Source organism: Hyperolius riggenbachi, unplaced genomic scaffold, assembly GCF_040937935.1.
Source record: "Hyperolius riggenbachi isolate aHypRig1 unplaced genomic scaffold, aHypRig1.pri scaffold_166, whole genome shotgun sequence".
NCBI classification, from domain to species: Eukaryota; Metazoa; Chordata; class Amphibia; order Anura; family Hyperoliidae; genus Hyperolius; species Hyperolius riggenbachi.
Window position 1 is genome coordinate 130,558 of NW_027152377.1, and position 19,575 is coordinate 150,132.

The window sequence follows — 19,575 nt, forward strand, 5'->3', positions numbered from 1 at the left end:
TATAATGCAGCGTGATATGTACATAGTGCAACCATGCAGCGTGCCTCTTATGTCTGGGGAATCACACGTGTCTGTCTATGGGGACTATCAGGGAGCTGGTTACACTTATATACTCTGCAACAATTCATTCTATCCATTCTGTGATGTCACATCACTTACACCACTGACAAGCTGAATTGCTGCTGTGTCTATTTTCTATCCACAGAGGACACCATCCGCGCCCTGTGCCCCCGCTCTGTATACGGCCCCCCGTATCCACGCCCTCTGTATACTTCCGCAGGATCCCCGCCCAGTTACCCCCCCACATCTGCGCCCTGTGCCCCCGCTCTGTATACGGCCCCCCGTATCCACGCCCTCTGTATACTTCCGCTGGGTCCCCGCCCAGTTACCCCCCCACATCTGGGCCCTGTGCCCCCGCTCTGTATACGGCCCCCCGTATCCACGCCCTCTGTATACTTCCGCAGGATCCCCGCCCAGTTACCCCCCCACATCTGCGCCCTGTGCCCCCGCTCTGTATACGGCCCCCCGTATCCACGCCCTCTGTATACTTCCGCAGGATCCCCGCCCAGTTACCCCCCCACATCCACGCCCTGTGCCCCCGCTCTGTATACGGCCCCCCGTATCCACGCCCTCTGTATACTTCCGCAGGATCCCCGCCCAGTTACCCCCCCACATCCACGCCCTGTGCCCCCGCTCTGTATACGGCCCCCCGTATCCACGCCCTCTGTATACTTCCGCAGGATCCCCGCCCAGTTACCCCCCCACATCCGCGCCCTGTGCCCCCGCTCTGTATACGGCCCCCCGTATCCACGCCCTCTGTATACTTCCGCTGGGTCCCCGCCCAGTTAGCCCCCCACATCCGCGCCCTGTGCCCCCGCTCTGTATACGGCCCCCCGTATCCACGCCCTCTGTATACTTCCGCTGGGTCCCCGCCCAGTTACCCCCCCACATCCGCGCCCTGTGCCCCCGCTCTGTATACGGCCCCCCGTATCCACGCCCTCTGTATACTTCCGCAGGATCCCCGCCCAGTTACCCCCCCACATCCGCGCCCTGTGCCCCCGCTCTGTATACGGCCCCCCGTATCCACGCCCTCTGTATACTTCCGCAGGATCCCCGCCCAGTTACCCCCCCACATCCACGCCCTGTGCCCCCGCTCTGTATACGCCCCCCCCGTATCCACGCCCTCTGTATACTTCCGCTGGGTCCCCGCCCAGTTACCCCCCACATCCACGCCCTGTGCCCCCGCTCTGTATACGGCCCCCCGTATCCACGCCCTCTGTATACTTCCGCTGGGTCCCCGCCCAGTCACCCCCCCACATCCGCGCCCTGTGCCCCCGCTCTGTATACGGCCCCCCGTATCCACGCCCTCTGTATACTTCCGCTGGGTCCCCGCCCAGTTACCCCCCCACATCCGCGCCCTGTGCCCCCGCTCTGTATACGGCCCCCCGTATCCACGCCCTCTGTATACTTCCGCAGGATCCCCGCCCAGTTACCCCCCCACATCCGCGCCCTGTGCCCCCGCTCTGTATACGGCCCCCCGTATCCACGCCCTCTGTATACTTCCGCAGGATCCCCGCCCAGTTACCCCCCCACATCTACGCCCTGTGCCCCCGCTCTGTATACGCCCCCCCCCGTATCCACGCCCTCTGTATACTTCCGCTGGGTCCCCGCCCAGTTAACCCCCCACATCCACGCCCTGTGCCCCCGCTCTGTATACGCCCCCCGTATCCACGCCCTCTGTACATAGTGCAGCCATGCAGCGTGCCTCTTATGTCTGGGGAATCACACGTGTCTGTCTATGGGGACTATCAGGGAGCTGGTTACACTTATATACTCTGCAACAATTCATTGTATCCATTCTGTGATGTCACATCACTTACACCACTGACAAGCTGAATTGCTGCTGTGTCTATTTTCTATCCACAGAGGACACCATCCGCGCCCTGTGCCCCCGCTCTGTATACGGCCCCCCGTATCCACGCCCTCTGTATACTTCCGCAGGATCCCCGCCCAGTTACCCCCCCACATCTGCGCCCTGTGCCCCCGCTCTGTATACGGCCCCCCGTATCCACGCCCTCTGTATACTTCCGCAGGATCCCCGCCCAGTTACCCCCCCACATCCGCGCCCTGTGCCCCCGCTCTGTATACGGCCCCCCGTATCCACGCCCTCTGTATACTTCCGCTGGGTCCCCGCCCAGTTACCCCCCCACATCCGCGCCCTGTGCCCCCGCTCTGTATACGGCCCCCCGTATCCACGCCCTCTGTATACTTCCGCTGGGTCCCCGCCCAGTTACCCCCCCCCACATCCGCGCCCTGTGCCCCCGCTCTGTATACGGCCCCCGTATCCACGCCCTCTGTATACTTCCGCTGGGTCCCCGCCCAGTTACCCCCCCACATCCACGCCCTGTGCCCCCGCTCTGTATACGGCCCCCCGTATCCACGCCCTCTGTATACTTCCGCAGGATCCCCGCCCAGTTACCCCCCCACATCTGCGCCCTGTGCCCCCGCTCTGTATACGGCCCCCCGTATCCACGCCCTCTGTATACTTCCGCAGGATCCCCGCCCAGTTACCCCCCCACATCTGCGCCCTGTGCCCCCGCTCTGTATACGGCCCCCCGTATCCATGCCCTCTGTATACTTCCGCTGGGTCCCCGCCCAGTTACCCCCCACATCCGCGCCCTGTGCCCCCGCTCTGTATACGCCCCCCCGTATCCACGCCCTCTGTATACTTCCGCAGGATCCCCGCCCAGTTACCCCCCCACATCCGCGCCCTGTGCCCCCGCTCTGTATACGCCCCCCGTATCCACGCCCTCTGTATACTTCCGCTGGGTCCCCGCCCAGTTACCCCCCCACATCCACGCCCTGTGCCCCCGCTCTGTATACGGCCCCCCGTATCCACGCCCTCTGTATACTTCCGCTGGGTCCCCGCCCAGTTACCCCCCCACATCCGCGCCCTGTGCCCCCGCTCTGTATACGGCCCCCCGTATCCACGCCCTCTGTATACTTCCGCTGGGTCCCCGCCCAGTTACCCCCCACATCCGCGCCCTGTGCCCCCGCTCTGTATACGCCCCCCCGTATCCACGCCCTCTGTATACTTCCGCAGGATCCCCGCCCAGTTACCCCCCACATCCGCGCCCTGTGCCCCCGCTCTGTATACGCCCCCCCGTATCCACGCCCTCTGTATACTTCCGCAGGATCCCCGCCCAGTTACCCCCCCACATCCGCGCCCTGTGCCCCCGCTCTGTATACGGCCCCCCGTATCCACGCCCTCTGTATACTTCCGCAGGATCCCCGCCCAGTTACCCCCCCACATCCGCGCCCTGTGCCCCCGCTCTGTATACGGCCCCCCGTATCCACGCCCTCTGTATACTTCCGCTGGGTCCCCGCCCAGTTACCCCCCCACATCCGCGCCCTGTGCCCCCGCTCTGTATACGGCCCCCCGTATCCACGCCCTCTGTATACTTCCGCTGGGTCCCCGCCCAGTTACCCCCCCACATCCGCGCCCTGTGCCCCCGCTCTGTATACGGCCCCCCGTATCCACGCCCTCTGTATACTTCCGCTGGGTCCCCGCCCAGTTACCCCCCCACATCCGCGCCCTGTGCCCCCGCTCTGTATACGGCCCCCCGTATCCACGCCCTCTGTATACTTCCGCTGGGTCCCCGCCCAGTTACCCCCCCACATCCACGCCCTGTGCCCCCGCTCTGTATACGGCCCCCCGTATCCACGCCCTCTGTATACTTCCGCAGGGTCCCCGCCCAGTTACCCCCCACATCCGCGCCCTGTGCCCCCGCTCTGTATACGGCCCCCCGTATCCACGCCCTCTGTATACTTCCGCAGGATCCCCGCCCAGTTACCCCCCCACATCCACGCCCTGTGCCCCCGCTCTGTATACGGCCCCCCGTATCCACGCCCTCTGTATACTTCCGCTGGGTCCCCGCCCAGTTACCCCCCCACATCCGCGCCCTGTGCCCCCGCTCTGTATACGGCCCCCCGTATCCACGCCCTCTGTATACTTCCGCAGGATCCCCGCCCAGTTACCCCCCCACATCCGCGCCCTGTGCCCCCGCTCTGTATACGGCCCCCCGTATCCACGCCCTCTGTATACTTCCGCTGGGTCCCCGCCCAGTTACCCCCCCACATCCGCGCCCTGTGCCCCCGCTCTGTATACGGCCCCCCGTATCCACGCCCTCTGTATACTTCCGCAGGATCCCCGCCCAGTTACCCCCCCACATCTGCGCCCTGTGCCCCCGCTCTGTATACGCCCCCCCGTATCCACGCCCTCTGTATACTTCCGCAGGATCCCCGCCCAGTTACCCCCCCACATCTGCGCCCTGTGCCCCCGCTCTGTATACGGCCCCCCGTATCCACGCCCTCTGTATACTTCCGCTGGGTCCCCGCCCAGTTACCCCCCACATCCGCGCCCTGTGCCCCCGCTCTGTACACGCCCCCCCGTATCCACGCCCTCTGTATACTTCCGCAGGATCCCCGCCCAGTTACCCCCCCACATCCGCGCCCTGTGCCCCCGCTCTGTATACGCCCCCCGTATCCACGCCCTCTGTATACTTCCGCTGGGTCCCCGCCCAGTTACCCCCCCACATCCACGCCCTGTGCCCCCGCTCTGTATACGGCCCCCCGTATCCACGCCCTCTGTATACTTCCGCTGGGTCCCCGCCCAGTTACCCCCCCACATCCGCGCCCTGTGCCCCTGCTCTGTATACGGCCCCCCGTATCCACGCCCTCTGTATACTTCCGCTGGGTCCCCGCCCAGTTACCCCCCACATCCGCGCCCTGTGCCCCCGCTCTGTATACGCCCCCCCCGTATCCACGCCCTCTGTATACTTCCGCAGGATCCCCGCCCAGTTACCCCCCCACATCCGCGCCCTGTGCCCCCGCTCTGTATACGCCCCCCGTATCCACGCCCTCTGTATACTTCCGCAGGATCCCCGCCCAGTTACCCCCCCCACATCCGCGCCCTGTGCCCCCGCTCTGTATACGGCCCCCCGTATCCACGCCCTCTGTATACTTCCGCTGGGTCCCCGCCCAGTTACCCCCCCACATCCGCGCCCTGTGCCCCCGCTCTGTATACGGCCCCCCGTATCCACGCCCTCTGTATACTTCCGCTGGGTCCCCGCCCAGTTACCCCCCCACATCCGCGCCCTGTGCCCCCGCTCTGTATACGGCCCCCCGTATCCACGCCCTCTGTATACTTCCGCTGGGTCCCCGCCCAGTTACCCCCCCACATCCGCGCCCTGTGCCCCCGCTCTGTATACGGCCCCCCGTATCCACGCCCTCTGTATACTTCCGCTGGGTCCCCGCCCAGTTACCCCCCCACATCCACGCCCTGTGCCCCCGCTCTGTATACGGCCCCCCGTATCCACGCCCTCTGTATACTTCCGCAGGGTCCCCGCCCAGTTACCCCCCACATCCGCGCCCTGTGCCCCCGCTCTGTATACGGCCCCCCGTATCCACGCCCTCTGTATACTTCCGCAGGATCCCCGCCCAGTTACCCCCCCACATCCACGCCCTGTGCCCCCGCTCTGTATACGGCCCCCCGTATCCACGCCCTCTGTATACTTCCGCTGGGTCCCCGCCCAGTTACCCCCCCACATCCGCGCCCTGTGCCCCCGCTCTGTATACGGCCCCCCGTATCCACGCCCTCTGTATACTTCCGCAGGATCCCCGCCCAGTTACCCCCCCACATCCGCGCCCTGTGCCCCCGCTCTGTATACGGCCCCCCGTATCCACGCCCTCTGTATACTTCCGCAGGATCCCCGCCCAGTTACCCCCCCACATCCACGCCCTGTGCCCCCGCTCTGTATACGGCCCCCCGTATCCACGCCCTCTGTATACTTCCGCTGGGTCCCCGCCCAGTTACCCCCCCACATCCGCGCCCTGTGCCCCCGCTCTGTATACGGCCCCCCGTATCCACGCCCTCTGTATACTTCCGCTGGGTCCCCGCCCAGTTACCCCCCCCACATCCGCGCCCTGTGCCCCCGCTCTGTATACGGCCCCTGTATCCACGCCCTCTGTACACTTCCGCCAAGTCACCGTCCAGTTACCCCCCACATCCGCGCCCCGTGCCCCTGCTCTGTATACGGTCCCCGTATCCACGCCCTCTGTATACTTCCGCTGGGTCCCCGCCCAGTTACCCCCCCACATCCGCGCCCTGTGCCCCCGCTCTGTATACGGCCCCCCGTATCCACGCCCTCTGTATACTTCCGCCAAGTCACCGTCCAGTTACCCCCCCACATCCGTGCCCTGTGCCCCCGCTCTGTATACGGCCCCCGTATCCACGCCCTCTGCTTACCTCCGCCAAGTCACCGTTCTCTTACCCCCCCCATCCGCGCCCTCTCCTTACTTCCACCGTCCCCCACTCAGGAGTGGCTGGACGGTGTAATGGTTAAGGGCTCTGCCTCTGACACAGGAAACCTGAGTTTGAATCTCGGCTCTGCCTATTCAGTAAGCCAGCACCTATTCAGTAGGAGACCTTGGGCAAGACTTCCTAACACTGCTACTGCCTATAGAGCGCGTCCTAGTGGCTGCAGCTCTGGCGCTTTGAGTCCGCCAGGAGAAAAGCGCGATATAAATGGTCTGTGTCTGTTACCACCCCCTCGTATCTGTGCCCTCTGTTTACTTCCGCAGGATCCCCGCTCTCTTACCACCCCCCGTATCAGTGCCCTCTGCTTACCTCCGTCGCATCCCCGCTCTCTTAACCCCCCCATCTGCACCCTCTATTTACTTCCACCGTCCCCCACTCTGTTACCCTCCCCCACTATCCGCGCCCTCTGCTTATCTCCATCGTGTCCCCGCTCTCTTAACCCCCCCCCCATCCGTGCCCACTGCTTACTTCCGCCGTCCCCCACTCTGTTACCACCCCCTCATATCTGCACCCTCTGTTTACTTCCGCAGGATCCCAGCTCTCTTACCCCCCCATCCGCGCCCTCTGCTTACTTCCACCGTCCCCCACTCTGTTACCACCCCCTCGTATCTGCACCCTCTGTTTACTTCCGCAGGATCCCCGCTCTCTTACCACCCCCCGTATTAGTGCCCTCTGTTTACTTCCGCCGTCCCCCACTCTGTTACCGAGCCCCCCTATCCGCGCCCTCTGCTTACCTCCGTCGCGTCCCCGCTCCCTTGCCCCCCCCCCCCCGCCATATCCGCGCCCTCTGTTTACTTCCGCAGAGTCCCCACTTTGTTACCGCCCCCCCCCCCCCCATATCCACACACCCTGTGTATTTCCGCAGGGTTCCCACTCTGTTACCACCCCGCCCCTTCCCCCCCATATCCGCGCCTTCTGTTTACTTCCGCCGTGCCCCCGCTGTGTTACCACACCCCCATATCCGTGCCCTCTGTTTACTTCCGCAGGATCCCCACTCTCTTACCGCCCCTACCCCCGTATCTGCGCCCTGCATTTACTTACATCGGGTCCCCGCTGTGTTACCGCCCCCGCCCTCCCCCCGGTAAACTCCCGACCCCACCGCCCAGGTCGAGCTCCCACCAGTAAAATGGCCACCAGAGCTTGCTGCGGCTGCTCTAGGGCGTCCCCCCGATCCATGCACCGGAGACAGCCTCTAGTGAGGATGCAGCAGGAGGAGCTCTACAGCTGCGCAGCCGCACTCGCATCTATGCGGACTGTGCAGCCACTGCAATCTCCAGCAGCCATTTTACTGGTGGAATGAGAGCCCGGGTGTTGGGGTTGGGAGCTTACCGGGGAGGGGGGGGGGGGAGGGGGCGGTAACAGGGCAGTGACTCGGCGGAAGTATATTGAGGGTGTGGATGGTGTCTTCCGTGGACACGAAGTAGACACAGCTAGTGAACTTTTTTTAACAATTCAGCTTGTAAGTCCTTTCAGATGGCCACGGGTGATACAATGAAATAATCCAATTTTATAGAAATTGGATAAAATTGATCAGTTGTACTACATTGACCAGACGTCCCGCTTTAGACGGGACACGTCCCGGATTCGGGGTCCCCTGTCCCAGGCTGCAGAATGTCCCGGGAAACGTCCCAATTTTGGCCACGGGGCGTCCCGGCTGCTGAAGTCTCATTTTATTAGGAACACTATTCTAATACTGGGCAGGGTCTCCCTTTATTAGGAACACTATACTAATACTGGGCAGGGCCTCCCTTTATTAGGAACACTATACTAATACTGGGAAGGGTCCCCCTTTATTAGGAACATTATACTAATACTGGGCAGGGCCTCCCTTTATTAGGAACACTATACTAATACTGGGCAGGGCCTCCCTTTATTAGGAACACTATACTAATACTGGGCAGGGCCTCCCTTTATTAGGAACACTATACTAATACTGGGCAGGGTCTCCCTTTATTAGGAACACTATACTAATACTGGGCAGGCCCTCCCTTTATTAGGAACACTATACTAATACTGGGCAGGGTCTCCCTTTATTAGGAACACTATACTAATACTGAGTGGGGTCTCCCTTTATTAGGAACACTATACTAATACTGGGCAGGGCCTCCCTTTATTAGGAACACTATACTAATACTGGGTAGATCCTCCCTTTATTAGGAACACTATACTAATACTGGGTAGAGTCTCCCTTTATTAGGAACACTATACTAATACTGGGCAGGGCCTCCCTTTATTAGGATCACTATACTAATACTGGGCAGGGCCTCCCTTTCTTAGGAACACTATACTAATACTGGGCAGGGCCTCACTTTATTAGGAACACTATACTAATACTGGGTAGGGTCCCCCTTTATTAGGAACACTATACTAATACTGGGTAGGTCCCCCCTTTATTAGGGACACTATACTAATACTGGGCAGGGCCTCCTTTTATTAGGAACACTGTACTAATAATGGGCAGGGCCTCCCTTTATTAGGAACACTATACTAATACTGGGCAGGGCCTCCCTTTATTAGGAACACTATACTAATACTGGGCAGAGCCTCCCTTTATTAGGAACACTGTACTAATACTGGGTAGGGTCTCCCTTTATTAGGAACACTATACTAATACTGGGCAGGGCCTCCCTTTATTAGGAACACTATACTAATACTGGGTAGAGCCTCCCTTTATTAGGAACACTATACTAATACTGGATAGGGTCTCCCTTTATTAGGAACACTATACTAATACTGGGCAGGGCCTCCCTTTATTAGTAACACTATACTAATACTGGGCAGGGTCTCCCTTTATTAGGGACACTATACTAATACTGGATAGGGCCTCCCTTTATTAGGAACACTATACTAATACTGGGTAGGGTCCCCCTTTATTAGGAAAACTATACTAATACTGGGCAGGGCCTCCCTTTATTAGGAACATTATACTAATGCTGGGCAGGGCCTCCCTTTATTAGGAACACTATACTAATGCTGGGTAGAATCTCCCTTTATTAGGAACACTATACTAATATTGGGTAGGGTCTCCCTTTATTAGGAACACTATACTAATACTGGGCAGGGTCTCCCTTTATTAGGAACACTATACTAATACTGGGCAGGGTCTCCCTTTATTAGGAGCACTATACTAATACTGGGCAGGGTCTCCCTTTATTAGGAACACTATACTAATACTGGGTATTGTCTCCCCTTATTAGGAACACTATACTAATACTGGGTAGGGCCTCCCTTTATTAGGAACACTGTACTAATACTGGGTAGAGACTCCCTTTATTAAGAACACTATACTAATACTGGATAGGGCCTCCCTTTATTTGGAACACTATACTAATACTGGGTAGAGCCTCCCTTTATTAGGAACACTATACTAATACTAAGCAGGGTCTCCCTTTATTAGTAACACTATACTAATACTGGGTAGGACCTCCCTTTATTAGGGACACTATACTAATACTGGGTAGGGTCTCCCTTTATTAGGAACAATATACTAATACTGGGCAGGGCCTCCCTTTATTAGGAACACTATACTAATACTGGGCAGGGCCTCCCTTTATTAAGAACACTATACTAATACTGGGTAGGGCCTCCCTCTATTAGGAACACTATACTAATACTGGGTAGGGCCTCCCTTTATTAGGAACACTATACTAATACTGGGCAGGGCCTCCCTTTATTAGGGACACTATACTAATACTGGGTAGGGTCCCCCTTTATTAGGAACAATATACTAATACTGGGTAGGCCCCCCTCTATTAGGAACACTATACTAATACTGGGCAGGGTCTCCCTTTATTAGGAACACTATACTAATACTGGGTAGGACCTCCCTTTATTAGGGACACTATACTAATACTGGGTAGGGTCCCCCTTTATTAGGAACAATATACTAATACTGGGCAGGGCCTCCCTTTATTAGGAACACTATACTAATACTGGGCAGGGCCTCCCTTTATTAGGAACACTATACTAATACTGGGTAGGGCCTCCCTCTATTAGGAACACTATACTAATACTGGGTAGGGCCTCCCTTTATTAGGAACACTATACTAATACTGGGCAGGGCCTCCCTTTATTAGGGACACTATACTAATACTGGGTAGGGTCCCCCTTTATTAGGAACAATATACTAATACTGGGTAGGCCCCCCTCTATTAGGAACACTATACTAATACTGGGCAGGGTCTCCCTTTATTAGGAACACTATACTAATACTGGGTAGGGCCTCCCTCTATGAGGAACACTATACTGATACTGGGTAGGGCCTCAGTAGAGGAACGCGCTGATTGGCTGCGTCCCTTCATGTGTCGCACCGCAGTGTCAGGAACCGCCCTCAGCCGGAGAGGAACGTGCTGATTGGCTGTGTCCCTTCATGCGTCGCACCGCAGTGTCAGGAACCGCCCTCAGCCGGAGAGGAACGTGCTGATTGGCTGTGTCCCTTCATGCGTCGCACCGCAGTGTCAGGAACCGCCCTCAGCCGGACAGGAACGTGCTGATTGGCTGTATCGAGTGGTGCAACAGGTACAGATTACTTTGCTGCGCAGCACAAGTAACAGCCGAGCTTGTTGCGTATGTATGCAGCAGGTATATAGTGGCTGCAGACAGAGGAGAGCTCTGAGAGGCTGCCGTCAGTGCCTGGAGGGACTCCTCTGCATGAGACAGCACCTCTGTTGTGGGCTGCTAGTCAAATTGTAGACACTTTCCTGCTTGTGGCAATTTGGTGAAGTTGACGAATTTGTAACCAGCGTAGCTGAGAAGCTGTAAGTCTTACATTTGGGCCCCCCAGGTACTCTATACATAACAATTGATATGGCGCACTAAACCCTGGCAATGGCAACTACAGTGTCAGAGGTGCAAGAAGGGGATGGGGAACAGCTTGTTACTGATTACTACCAATCAAAGCATCTACAGAAGTGAACATCATCAGCACAGGACCAATAAAGAGCAAGTACTGTGGTTGAGGGTGGGCCCCTTTGGCCCAAGGGCCCCAGAGCAGTCGCAACCTCTGCACCCCCTCTGCTACACCACTGGGCCCCCTTCAACTTGACTAGTGCCTATAGTTGTGTTTCCTCCCCCCCCAATCATGTTATTTCTCCACTTAGCCTACTGTGCCCCCACCATACTTTCTGGCCTGGAGGGTGTGCAGTGCCTATTAGAACAGCTCACCACAAAAAGGGATGACAGTACATAGTTACAGGCTTTCTTTTGATCAGTAGATGTTATTAAGCTTCCTGTCTGTAAATTCCACAGGGATGATGAGAGGAGAAAGCTAGATACTGACAGCAATTTGCTTAGGGCTCTGTACAGAGTACAGACTAGTGAGCTGTCACTTCTGTAATGTAAAGTAGTGACAGGATTGTAGTTTAACCTCCTTGGCAGTAATCCCGACATGGTGTCGGGGTAACAGTGTTCTCCCTAGAATTTTTTTCCAGCCGGGTGGCAGGAAAAATTAGCCGGGTGGGGTGAGATGAGAGAATGCAAGGCCGGTGCTTCTGTGTGCAACTTTGCATACAGCATAGGAGGAGGTGAGCTGATAACAGCCGGGTGCTCACCAAAACTAGCCAGGTGAAGCACCCGGCTAAAAGAGCCTGGGGAGAACACTGGGTAAGCCGCCACGGAGGATTTCTCAGGTCCTGGTTGGCCGATTTGCATATTTTTTTTCAAACACGCAGCTAGCACTTTGCTAGCTGCGTGTTTGTTCCGCTTGCCGCCGATCTGCCGCTACCCGCCGTGAAAGAGGCCCCCCCACCGCAGACCCCTTGCGCAGTCTGGCCAATTACCGCCAGGCTGCGCTATGGGGTGGATCGGGACTCCCCCTGACGTCAATGATGTCGATGACGTCAGTCCGATCGTCGCCATGGCGATGGGGGAAGCCCATACAGGAAATCCCATTCAGAATGGGATTTCCTGTTGGGTATTTGCGCCGGCGGTGGCGATCGGAGGGGTGGGTGGGATAGCGAAGGGAGAAGGCAACATGTTACTTTCAGAGGCGGTAAATGCCAGGAAACAAGTGCAGAGACCTGACCCGCTAGCCTTAAAAGCTTCCCAAAAGCCTTCAAAAGCTAGCATCTAAACTCAGCACAAGCCATGGGAAGCAGCCCTAACTCGCTTACCACCTTTTCCTTGCTCTCTGTTGGGCAATTGTCTGTTGTCTGCTTATAGCCTGAGTGTAGATGCACTCAGGCTATAAGCAGACATTGGGCCTGGTAAATTCCAGGGCTGTGGAGTCGTGGAGTCGGAGTCGTGGAGTCGGGCAATTTTGGGTGCCTGGAGTCGGAGTCGGGAAAAAATGCACCGACTCCGACTCCTAATGAATTTGTAACTGCAATTAAAATAGAAAATATGATAAAATGTTCTATTTCTCAGATAATAGTCATTAAAAATAATGTGTATATATACAGTATATATACAGTAATAGCTGTGCTTAGTCCACAAAAATGAAATAAACCAATCAAAATGAGTTACTTGTGCTGCTTCAATAAAGCAGTCCCCGTATTTTTAAGGTCAGATATACATATCTGATTGTGACTGTATATATGATGTGTACACAGGAATCTCTTATATATACTAAATAACATCTATGCTGTAAGAATAAAGCCTGATGTGTAGCTGTGTCACTAATAGAGATGGTCAATGAGATGGAAATAATTCTGCATTGATGCTGATTTATGCAAATGTATGCACTCCCTTTGCTGATGAAATCAAATAATTTGATATGTTGTTAAAATTTGGTTTGGTAACTACGAATTGAATGGTACCTGAGACAGATGAAAAGTAAAGTTTTATACATACCTGGGGCTTCCTCCAGCCCCCTTCAGGCTAATCAGTCCCTCACTGTCCTCCACCACCCGGATCTTCTGCTATGAGTCCTGGTAATTCAGCCAGTCAGCGCTGTCCGGCCGCATGCCGCTCCCACAGCCAGGAACATTCTGCACCTGCGCAATAGTGCTGCACAGGTGTAGTATGCTCCTGGCGGCGGAGTGTGTGCATGCGCACTACGCCTGACTGGCTCAAGTACCTGGACTCATAGCAGAAGATCCAGGTGATGGAGGAGGACAACGAGGGACTGATTATCCTGAAGGTGGCTGGAGGAAGCCCCAGGTATGTATAAAACTTTAATTTCATCTGTCTCAGGTTTACTTTGTTACACAGTAGTACTATACTCTACATATGCACTCCCCACAGAGCTGCAGGGAATCCACTGAGAATGCGGTGCACATTGAACACAGAGGTGTTGTCTGTTTACAATCTCCTCATTCCCCTGCAGAGCACCTGCACATCATTCTTACATGTACCCACACTTACATTGCCTAGGGCCTGATAGATGTTCTTTGTTCCGGTTTGTACCTTTTACAAGTACTCTTACCAAGGACTAGTTTTAGTCTAAAGGGAATAAATATAGTAGTCTACATATCCTTCTCACTTCAGTTGTCTTGTAAAATTCCTAAGCGTTGGCAGTTAAGAGACGAATTTCATGTTACATATTTTTAATCAACAAAATTGTAATATGCAAATTAGAGGAGTCGGAGTCGGTGGAATCCTAAACTGAGGAGTCGGAGTCGGTGGATTTTTGGACCGACTCCACAGCCCTGGTAAATTCCCTGCAGACATGACTACCTCCCTGCAAGTGAGATGGGGATGCAAAAGTGAACATTTGTAAAGGATATGTGTGCAGGACTGTGGACTGTTGTCTTTGGATTTACAGCTCAGAAATGAGCAGGAAAGGTCATTTCACTAGCTATATATTACAGAATGCTTTGTGTATGTATGACATGTGCAGGATTATAGTCTAACAAAAGTAAAGTTACACCTGAAGTGACAATGAACTGATGAGATAAACCATTGTATATATACTCCTAGACTGGATTTTCCTGGAATCCCACAGTCTTTGTATGTAAAGACTAAAAAAAGAAAAACACACCTGAAGTTTTCAGTCTCAGGCTAAGTTTCCACTTGTGAGTTTTGTGTCAGATTTTCAATGCAAATGTTTGTACGCATTCATACGTGTGAAAAACTCTGAGGTCCTGCATCATTTTTTTGGACATCGCGTATGATTCACGTACAATGCATAGGAAATGTATAGCAATGCGAATTTTTGCATTATTTGCGTGAAAATTGGAATGAAATCTATGGTTACAGGAAGATGTCAGCAGCCATGGCTAAGCTGTTACTAGGCAGATTATGTTATATTTGACTAATGCAAATTTTCACGTACAAAAATGTGCATGAAAATGCGTACAAATTTACAAGCAAATTTTCACCAATCAGAAAAATATTATAAGATTTTTGGGACATGAAAATGTCACACTACAGTGGAAATGTAGCCTCAGGTACAGGATAGCAGTTTGTTTATTTAGGGGCTGAGTAACATTATAAACCTTGAATTTTTTAGCTAGTTACAGTATGTGTGTTCCATGCGCAGGTTACTCTGCCACAGAGATCTACTTGTCCTGAGTTCACCTACACAAAGCAGCCAAAAAAAGAGCAACAGAAATGGGTGCTTGCTATGTGAACTGTGGCGAACAAATGCAGACAACCATTTTTGTTGGGGAGGGGGAGGGGGGGGGGGCAGGCCCGGATTTCCCTCACAGGAGCCTACAGGCACAGATGTCCTGGCACCCTAGACTCCGCCCTCCATGCATGCAGGCCCGGATTTACATCACAGGAGCCTATAGGCACAGATGTCCTGGCACCCTAGACTCCGCCCTCCATGCATGCAGGCCCAGATTTACATCACAGGAGCCTATAGGCACAGATGTCCTGGCAGCCTAGACTCCTCCCTCCATGCATGCAGGCCTGGATTTACATCACAGGAGCCTACAGGCACAGATGTCCTGGCACCCTAGACTCCGCCCTCCATGCATGCAGGCCCAGATTTACATCACAGGAGCCTACAGGCACAGATGTCCTGGCACCCTAGACTCCGCCCTCCATGCATGCAGGCCCAGATTTCCCTCACAGGAGCCTATAGGCACAGATGTCCTGGCACCCTAGACTCCGCCCTCCATGCATGCAGGCCCGGATTTACATCACAGGAGCCTATAGGCACAGATGTCCTGGCACCCTAGACTCCGCCCTCCATGCATGCAGGCCCAGATTTACATCACAGGAGCCTATAGGCACAGATGTCCTGGCAGCCTAGACTCCTCCCTCCATGCATGCAGGCCTGGATTTACATCACAGGAGCCTACAGGCACAGATGTCCTGGCACCCTAGACTCCGCCCTCCATGCATGCAGGCCCAGATTTACATCACAGGAGCCTACAGGCACAGATGTCCTGGCACCCTAGACTCCGCCCTCCATGCATGCAGGCCCAGATTTACATCACAGGAGCCTATAGGCACAGATGTCCTGGCACCCTAGACTCCGCCCTCCATGCATGCAGGCCCAGATTTCCCTCACAGGAGCCTACAGGCACAGATGTCCTGGCACCCTAGACTCCGCCCTCCATGCATGCAGGCCCAGATTTCCCTCACAGGAGCCTACAGGCACAGATGTCCTGGCACCCTAGACTCCGCCCTCCATGCATGCAGGCCCAGATTTCCCTCACAGGAGCCTACAGGCACAGATGTCCTGGCACCCTAGACTCCGCCCTCCATGCATGCAGGCCCAGATTTCCCTCACAGGAGCCTACAGGCACAGATGTCCTGGCACCCTAGACTCCGCCCTCCATGCATGCAGGCCCGGATCTACCTCACAGGAGCCTACAGGCACAGATGTCCTGGCACCCTAGACTCCGCCCTCCATGCATGCAGGCCTGGATTTACATCACAGGAGCCTATAGGCACAGATATCCTGGCACCCTAGACTCTGCCCTACATGCATGCAGGCCCGGATTTCCCTCACAGGAGCCTACAGGCACAGATGTCCTGGCACCCTAGACTCCGCCCTCCATGCATGCAGGCCCAGATTTCCCTCACAGGAGCCTACAGGCACAGATGTCCTGGCACCCTAGACTCCGCCCTCCATGCATGCAGGCCCGGATCTACCTCACAGGAGCCTATAGGCACAGATGTCCTGGCACCCTAGACTCCGCCCTCCATGCATGCAGGCCCAGATTTCCCTCACAGGAGCCTACAGGCACAGATGTCCTGGCACCCTAGACTCCGCCCTCCATGCATGCAGGCCCGGATCTACCTCACAGGAGCCTACAGGCACAGATGTCCTGGCACCCTAGACTCCGCCCTCCATGCATGCAGGCCCGGATCTACCTCACAGGAGCCTATAGGCACAGATGTCCTGGCACCCTAGACTCCGCCCTCCATGCATGCAGGCCCGGATCTACCTCACAGGAGCCTACAGGCACAGATGTCCTGGCACCCTAGACTCCGCCCTCCATGCATGCAGGCCCGGATCTACCTCACAGGAGCCTACAGGCACAGATGTCCTGGCACCCTAGACTCCGCCCTCCATGCATGCAGGCCCAGATTTCCCTCACAGGAGCCTACAGGCACAGATGTCCTGGCACCTTAGACTTAATCCTCCGTGAACCTACAAAACCCCTCTGAACTGCACCGCCAGTGTGCTTGCTGTCTCAGCTGTCACTTCACCCTTACTTCTCTTGCCCGTCATGGGTAGCTACTGGTGACCCTTAGCATGAGGTAGCCAGAGGTACCCTCAGCATTAAGTTCCTAGCGGTGTCCCGACTGAAGGGAGATCTCGTCACTGAAATACTGAGAGCTTGGGACACTGCATAGGGAGGGAGGCAGGCACTATGGGGAGGGGACACAGCTCCACTCGGGTCCCTTAGCATGAGGTAGCTAGAGGTACCCTCAGCATTAAGTACCTAGTGGTGTCCCGACTGAAGGGAGATCTCGTCACTGAAATACTGAGAGCTTGGGACACTGCATAGGGAGGGAGGCAGGCACTATGGGGAGGGGACACAGCTCCACTCGGGCCCCTTAGCATGAGGTGGCCAGAGGTACCCTCAGCATTAAGTACCTAGTGGTGTCCCGACTGAAGGGAGATCTTGTCACTGAAATACTGAGAGCTTGGGACACTGCATAGGGAGGGAGGCAGGCACTATGGGGAGGGGACACAACTCCACTCGGGTCCCTTCCTTAGCATGAGGTAGCCAGAGGTACCCTCAGCATTAAGTACCTAGTGGTGTCCCGACTGAAGGAAGATCTCGTCACTGAAATACTGAGAGCTTGGGACACTGCATAGGGAGGGAGGCAGGCACTATGGGGAGGGGACACAGCTCCACTCGGGTCCCTTCCTTAGCATGAGGTAGCCAGAGGTACCCTCAGCATTAAAGAGAACCCGAGGTGTGTTTAAAGAATGTTATCTGCATACAGAGGCTGGATCTGCCTATACAGCCCAGCCTCTGTTGCTATCCCAAACCCCACTAAGGTCCCCCTGCACTCTGCAATCCCTCATAAATCACAGTCGTGCTGTGAGGCTGTGTTTACATCTGTAGTGCCAGTCTCAGGTGCTCCCCCGCCTCCTGCAGAGCTCCGGTCCATGCCCCCGTCCCTTCCCTCCAATCAGCAGGGAGGGAAGGGATGCAGGCGGGGACTGGAGTTCTGCAGGAGGCGGGGAGAGCAGCAGACTGACACTATAGAGATAAACACAGCCAGCTCTGACAAGCTGTTTGTCAGCAGCATGGCTGTGATTTATGAGGGATTGCAGAGTGCAGGGGGACCTTAGGGGGGTTTGGGATAGCAACAGAGGCTGGGCTGTATAGGCAGATCCAGCCTCTGTATGCAGATAATATTCTTCAAACCCACCTCGGGTTCTCTTTAAGTACCTAGTGGTGTCCCGACTGAAGGGAGATCCCGTCACTGAAATACTGAGAGCTTGGGACACTGCATAGGGAGGGAGGCAGGCACTATGGGGAGGGGACACAGCTCCACTCGGGTCCCTTAGCATGAGGTAGCCAGAGGTACCCTCAGCATTAAGTACCTAGTGGTGTCCCGACTGAAGGGAGATCTCGTCACTGAAATACTGAGAGCTTGGGACTCTGCATAGGGAGGGAGGCAGGCACTATGGGTAGGGGACACAGCTCCACTCGGGTCCCTTCCTTAGCATGAGGTAGCCAGAGGTACCCTCAGCATTAAGTTCCTAGCGGTGTCCCGACTGAAGGGAGATCTCGTCACTGAAATACTGAGAGCTTGGGACACTGCATAGGGAGGGAGGCAGGCACTATGGGGAAGGGACACAGCTCCACTCGGGTCCCTTAGCATGAGGTAGCCAGAGGTACCCTCAGCATTAAAGAGAACCCGAGGTGTGTTTAAAGAATGTTATCTGCATACAGAGGCTGGATCTGCCTATACAGCCCAGCCTTTGTTGCTATCCCAAACCCCACTAAGGTCCCCCTGCACTCTGCAATCCCTCATAAATCACAGTCGTGCTGTGAGGCTGTGTTTACATCTGTAGTGCCAGTCTCAGGTGCTCCCCCGCCTCCTGCAGAGCTCCGGTCCATGCCCCTGTCCCTTCCCTCCAATCAGCAGGGAGGGAAGGGATGCAGGCGGGGACTGGAGTTCTGCAGGAGGCGGGGAGAGCAGCAGACTGACACTATAGAGATAAACACAGCCAGCTCTGACAAGCTGTTTGTCAGCAGCATGGCTGTGATTTATGAGGGATTGCAGAGTGCAGGGGGACCTTAGGGGGGTTTGGGATAGCAACAGAGGCTGGGCTGTATAGGCAGATCCAGCCTCTGTATGCAGATAATATTCTTCAAACCCACCTCGGGTTCTCTTTAAGTACCTAGTGGTGTCCCGACTGAAGGGAGATCCCGTCACTGAAATACTGAGAGCTTGGGACACTGCATAGGGAGGGAGGCAGGCACTATGGGGAGGGGACACAGCTCCACTCGGGTCCCTTAGCATGAGGTAGCCAGAGGTACCCTCAGCATTAAGTACCTAGTGGTGTCCCGACTGAAGGGAGATCTCGTCACTGAAATACTGAGAGCTTGGGACTCTGCATAGGGAGGGAGGCAGGCACTATGGGGAGGGGACACAGCTCCACTCGGGTCCCTTCCTTAGCATGAGGTAGCCAGAGGTACCCTCAGCATTAAGTTCCTAGCGGTGTCCCGACTGAAGGGAGATCTCGTCACTGAAATACTGAGAGCTTGGGACACTGCATAGGGAGGGAGGCAGGCACTATGGGGAAGGGACACAGCTCCACTCGGGTCCCTTAGCATGAGGTAGCCAGAGGTACCCTCAGCATTAAGTACCTAGTGGTGTCCCAACTGAAG

General features: G+C 55.7%; 1 protein-coding gene across 1 annotated transcript in view; it reads left to right on the plus strand.

Moving 5' to 3' along the window:
- LOC137543690 (SUMO-interacting motif-containing protein 1-like) overlaps positions 1–19,575 on the plus strand; it is a 38,782-nt gene that overhangs the window by 519 nt on the left and 18,688 nt on the right. The window lies entirely within an intron of this gene.